The sequence below is a fragment of the Octodon degus genome, unplaced genomic scaffold (genome assembly GCF_000260255.1).
Source record: "Octodon degus isolate 3935 unplaced genomic scaffold, OctDeg1.0 scaffold00020, whole genome shotgun sequence".
Lineage (NCBI taxonomy): Eukaryota > Metazoa > Chordata > Mammalia > Rodentia > Octodontidae > Octodon > Octodon degus.
This window is the reverse complement of record NW_004524596.1, coordinates 15,798,829-15,804,758: the sequence shown is the minus strand read 5'-3', so window position 1 is coordinate 15,804,758 and position 5,930 is coordinate 15,798,829. Positions and strand designations below refer to the sequence as shown.

General features: G+C 44.9%; 1 protein-coding gene and 1 long non-coding RNA gene across 2 annotated transcripts in view; one reads left to right on the top strand and one right to left on the bottom strand.

Annotated features, from left to right (window-relative positions):
• Positions 1-6: 6 nt before the first annotated feature.
• On the bottom strand, positions 7-5,371 carry LOC111815718. The gene is made up of 4 exons (XR_002820370.1): positions 5,242-5,371; positions 2,281-2,346; positions 1,428-1,482; positions 7-105 (listed from the first exon to the last, which is right to left on the bottom strand). It is a non-coding gene; the product is annotated as an uncharacterized LOC111815718 (long non-coding RNA).
• A 167-nt stretch (positions 5,372-5,538) lies between these two features.
• Positions 5,539-5,930, top strand: part of Pigf (phosphatidylinositol glycan anchor biosynthesis class F) — a 37,922-nt gene continuing 37,530 nt past the window's right edge. Inside the window, exon 1 of the mRNA XM_004649095.2 lies at positions 5,539-5,586. The gene's annotated coding sequence lies outside the window, so the exon portion shown is untranslated. The remainder of the gene's footprint in view (positions 5,587-5,930) is intronic.

The following is a 5,930-nucleotide window of genomic DNA, read 5'->3' as shown; positions in this document are numbered from 1 at the left end:
CCTTTCTTGTAGGCGCAGCCCTGGCAGTAGTGGGACCCCGGCTGGTGCACAGAGCTTTTACAAATTCTGCAAGTGGAGAACTTATTCTTTCCATACGGATCGAATCTGGAGATGTTTGTTAAAGAAAGAAGAACGTACACTACTCGGCAATGCTTCAGCCCGGCCTAACTGCCCCACGGCCACACCGCGCTCAGCGCCCCTCTGGGCTGGCTACGTCCTCCGCCCGCACGCCTCGCTGCTTCTGGGCGCTCTGCACTCACACTGTCCGTTACGTTTATTCCCCAAGCTGCTCTCGCCCCTTATACCTGTCATGCTATTTGTGTGGTGTAAGTATTAGAGAAGCTGATGAAATCCGAATGCAAAGGAGCGACCGAGTCCACAGAGAGTGCTGCTTTGGGATGACGAGGGAAGTGGGAACCGCTGAAAATGCTTCTGGATTAGGTATGGTTAAGAGAGGCTGAAAACAGGAGGAAACCAAAGGACTCCGCGCTTAGCAAGGGCCAGGCTGTGCTCCACTCTAAAGATAACAAAACCTGGGCGTGGTGGCACATGCCTGTCACCCCAGCTCTCGGGAGGCTGAGGCAGGAAGATCCTTGCAAGTTCAAGACCAGCCTGGATTCCAAACTGAGCTTAAGGCCAGCCTGAACTGCACAGCAAGACACTGTTTTAAAAAGGCAGAAAACCCAAAACCAAACCAACAAAAAATCAAAGAAGCTGTTGTTGATGAATAAGGGAAGTGGGGAAAGAGAAGAACTAGTAGCTTCTAGCTTTGACTAACTGGACGGGCTGGCAGTGCCCTACTACCAAGAGACTGAAGGTTAGCCAGCAAATACAGTAAGTCAGGTAAACAGTACAGGTTAGAGATCAGAGAGGCGAGATCAGTGTGACAGCTCTGGAGGCTGTGCTTCCAATTTAAAGCCGACCGACTACAGATACTTTAGGAGAGTTTATAAGAAAAAGAAAAGTCTAGGATTGAGTCCTGAGGCAAGGGTTGAGAAGGAAGGCCAGAGCTGCGAGGAAACCTGACAGTGGGGGGTTTCGCAGAAGAACAAAGGCTTGCCAAGGAGATGCAGTAAGAGGTGAAAAAGGTTAGAATAAAGATGGGGCCACTGGTTTTAAAAGTCACTCGTGATGCTCACAAGCTCATTCTGGGCTGCAAGGAGGATCCGAGTGACTGAAGGCAAGGACGGAACTTAAGATAGTGAGAAAGTAGCTAAGGTTTCTGATAACTTCTGACAGTTAAAAGAACAAGGACACTGGTGGCCACAACAAAGTGAACTAACAAGGTGTAACAGAGCTTGCCTCTAGGAACTACCTAATTCGGTTTTATCACAATGGAGTGACATTCAACAAATTCTCTCTGGCAGCCTTAAATATTTAAAAAGGCCTGGAAATTGACTGCTATTCGGATGGACGTTCATACCCACCTTGCCTTTTTTGAAGTCAATGCTTTATTTTCATTCAGTTTTCTTCCACCACTTTCTGTATCAAAACATACATAATTTTAGTGAATTTCTTCTATTTAACACCCACTATCTAGCAATTAGTGAAAAGTTCATGCTTTGCCTACCAATAGATACCCTGTGTATCTAAATTTTTTAAATCTTCATTTAATAGCCACGTTTTTAATGTACTACTGAAAACATTTATTAGGGACATGAGGATCTTTACAAAACGCAATCATTTTATTTCTCAGATCAAATCAATACCTTAGGAATGGGGACGTATTTTCTCTACTATAACATCTAGAAGCCTTCACCTTGGTGTCATAGTCTTTGACTATAAGAACATAATTCTTTTCCTTCCTGTAGAAAACATCCTATACTCTATGTGTTTAATGTTAATGAAGGTGAGAACAGTTTTGAGTTGTTCAAAAACATAGAAGTCAGGTGAGGAGGGCCGGGGCTAGAGCTCCATGGCACAGTGCCTGCCTGGCAAGCACAAGCTTGTGCATTTCATTCCCGGTACCAAAAATAAAAAAATCAGGTGAGGAGGGGGATATTAAATTATTAAGCCCTAAGTCAAATATTAAAATACAGTCATCACTTGACAATCATTCATTAATTTTGTTATCTTCTGCCTACTGTATTGGGAACCCATGCACATACCTGAGAGAACCAAGCAGAAAATATTAAATCACTGGGGGGATCAAGTATTTTTTAGTATTTAATATATGAAGTACATTGAATATATAACTGCATTTTACAAAAACTGTAAAAACGAAAACAGTATTTTCACAAGTGTCTGATTCTATTTCTACTTACTAAAAGAAAAAAATACCTGTGGTATTTCTCGCACCATCTTTCCATGTGTCCGGCGTAATAACAGTACCAAGTTTCTTTTCACCTGTTATAACAAGACAGCAAACAGGGAGGTACCATTCATTAATAAATATACTATTTCATACATGAGACTCACTGCAATATTAGTCATACTGCAGTAGCGGCTTGTTAATGCTGAATTGACACTCCAGATATTAAATATGGCCCAATGGATAAAGAAGCTTCAGTACGATTTGGAGAATAAGATGCTTTACAGTAGGCTTGCCCTGTTACGACTTGAAACAAATTTGATAAAACTGTTCATTCCATAATCATTTACTAAGCATCTATAATATAAACCACTACATGAAGTCTTGAGAAAAATGAAACTTTACATCAGGAAAAGATTTTAGGGAGATTACACATAAGTTCATTAATTTCTCTAAAAAATAGTCCATAACTTGGGCTCCACAGGTGGATATTAGGAGACATTTGAAAGCAGGTGTACGTGATGGCGCACGCGCGCCTGCATGTGTTTATGCTTTTAGGTGAGTGGTATGGATGTGTTGAAGCTTCCAAGACAAATAGATTCAGAGGAATAAAGTTAAGACCCAACAAAAAGTGCTGATCCTCGTGATCAGGAGACCACTGATATTCTGGACGTGACAAACATAACCAGTCTTTAAAACAATTTATGGGGGCTAGGGAGATAGCTCAGTAGAATAGGCACTTGCCTGAGTTCAAGCGCAAGGGTCTGAGTTCAATCCCTGGTTCCGGGATTAAAAAAAAAATATGATACAAGGAAAGGCAGAACCAACGTAGTGGCCTCAGACTGCAGCTTTATACCTGAATAACACCTTGGCTTATTTATAGGAGCAGTGTAATGAGACAACAGGCTGGAGATGAAAAATAATTAAAGGTCAGATTTCCAGAAGAGCAGAGAAATAAAAAGTAGAAGAGGCTATGACCATAAAGGATACCATCATTTTCCAGAAACAAATATATGTATTTTAATACCATACTGAGTTTTAGATACTCAAAAATTTATGTATCTTGGGACTTCCCTCACTTTCCCCTGGAACAAAGTAATAATATAAAAAGAACTGCAATTATATATAAAAAGAATTACAAACATAAAATGAAACCAGGCAGAATTCTAGCCTTCTACAGTTAAAATGTACAGACTTGTTAAAAAAAAAAAAAGACCCTTATAGATTTACATGTATAACCTAAAAGGCATCAGGGAAGGGGTATAATCTAAAGATATTTACACTACATTCAAAGAAACACACAAAACCCAAAATAACTGTTTACGAATAAAGTTAAGGGATGTCAACGACAAGAAACATAATGTGTCTTCTGAGTGAGGAAAATGTTCTAAAACGGACTGTGGTCATGGCTGCATGACACCTGTACATTTTTCAAAAACCATGGAACAATTTTGAATGAACTGTACCGTGTACGAATCGAGTGAATTGTATGGTGTATGAATTAAGCTCACGAGTTTCTTAACGTTTAAAAATGTAAGACAACTATGGTATACGGCATATAATCTATAAAGAGGGAGATAGTAGTTGAACTCTTCTCCACCCAGAATGGAGCAGAGTTTAAGATAAAGGTCACATATTGGAGAGGTTATGACAGAATCAGTTTTTGAAGATACACTGAGGCACTTTTATACTAGACATTATCTATACTAAATTCATTTAAATTTCACAGAACCCCATGAATTATGTGTTATTCTAATTTTTCAGGTGACAAAATAGGGGCCAAGAAATACTAAGTAGCTTGTACATACACTTTTTTTTTTTTTTTACCTAACATAAGAATTTTGATTAAATTCATGGGTGTCTGTGTTCCAAGTCTTATCTGCAGAAGACTTATAAGCAAAGTGCATGAGGGCTGGGGAGACTGCTCAGAGGCATAAGCGCCTGCTTGGCAAGCACAAGGTCCTGGGTTCCATCCCTGGTACCAAAAGCAAAGCAAAGCAAAGCAAACCAAACCAAAACCAAACCAACAAAATGCATCACGTTCACTAGACAATAGTATTAGTCAGACATGTCTAGCCGGAGGGAAAAGGACTAGAAGATAGCACCCGGGAGGTTGGGCCAGGATGATCTCTGGGAGTTCGAGACCAGCCTGGGGGGCCACAAAAATGAGCACAAGGCCAGCTCGAACTGCATAGTGAGACCCTGTCTTAAAAACAAACAAACAAACAAACAAACAAAAAACCCAACCACAACAACTTTCTAGAAATCTCAGGAGTTTTCATTAGACTTACTGGGTGCTAATCTGATGGAGGAAAGACTGTTCTAGAAATCAGGAACGCCTAAAGGGGCTTTTGAAGATGGGGAGACTTTACTACACGCCTATCCCAGTGTTATAGGCATTCATGCCGAGTTTACAAGCCATTAGATGCGACGGTGACAGCGCTGCCAGATAAAACACAGGATGCCCTTCTAAATTTAAACTTCGGAAGCCAAGATTTTTAAATCAAGTAGCATTAAACATTTCATGGGACGAAGCATTTAGAAGTAGTAAGGAAGAGCAAACAAAGCCAAGTCTCAAATACTGCATGGGACACACATGGGTGTTGAAAAATGATCCGTTGTTCGCTTGAAATTAAAATTTAACTGGGCGTCCGGATTTTTTAAATCAATTTTGTATCTGGCAACTCTCTAGGTGGTAACAAAATGATTTCAAGAATTCACTTAAGCCTGAGGGAGCCAGCTGAGAGGCTCCTAGAGGTAAGATCTGGAGCTTGGAAGAGGCCACGGACACGGGCCACGAGGGAAAGAACTGAGACCATTCCGAAGACAAAACCCTGGGGCTACGCGGCCACCCGGGAGCGGAAGAACGATCGCAGGCAAGCAAAGGCGCGAGGCAGAGCCCCGAGGGACAGCCAGGAGGGCCAAGTCCCCAGCGCGATCTGGGTAAGCGCTCCCAGCCTCCGCCCACACGAACGACCGCTTAAACTCACATTTTTCGCACACCATCCTCGCGCCCACTAGCCCCTCAGCCGCAGAAGGTCCGGCAGCTCGAAAACATCAACACTAGGCGCACAGGGCTCCCCTTCCGGCTACGTCAGCCCACTTCCGGTCTCTGATCTGTTCCCGCCTATCTTACACCTAAAAGCCGCCGGAGGAAAGAACGCGGGCGGGCGGGCGGGGCCGCCCTATGGACCCGCCCTCTCCCTTCTGTGATTGGCTGTAAGGCGGTGAGTCCCCGCCCCCAGGGCCTGCGCCTGCGCGAAGGCCAAGGCAGCCCGTCGCACCTGATGGTGGGAGGCTGTGGCTCCTCCTTGCCTTCCGCGGGCGGGAGTTAGGTAAGCCCCGCTGGAAGCCCCTAGCGCGCCGGGCTCGCCTGGGTCGTGCGCACCAGCCCGCCGACTGCCGGAGGCACCGCGAGCCTCCGCGCTCCGGTTGGGGCGGCCGCTGGCGCGCTGCTCCTCGGGCGTGACCCCGGGGCTGCCCTGGAGGAGCCTCCCCGGAGCCTGAGCTCCGCTCGCCGGCTCCCGGCTCCCCTTGTCCCCAAAACGTGTGCTCTTGGCCGCTGGTTCCTCTGGGCCTGCCAGCTGAGCCTGGGGCTGGGGTGGGGACCCCTCGGGCGGTGCTGCTCCGAGGACCGGCGCGCGCTTCGCCCGCTCGTGCAGCGAGCCTTCGCGTTTGG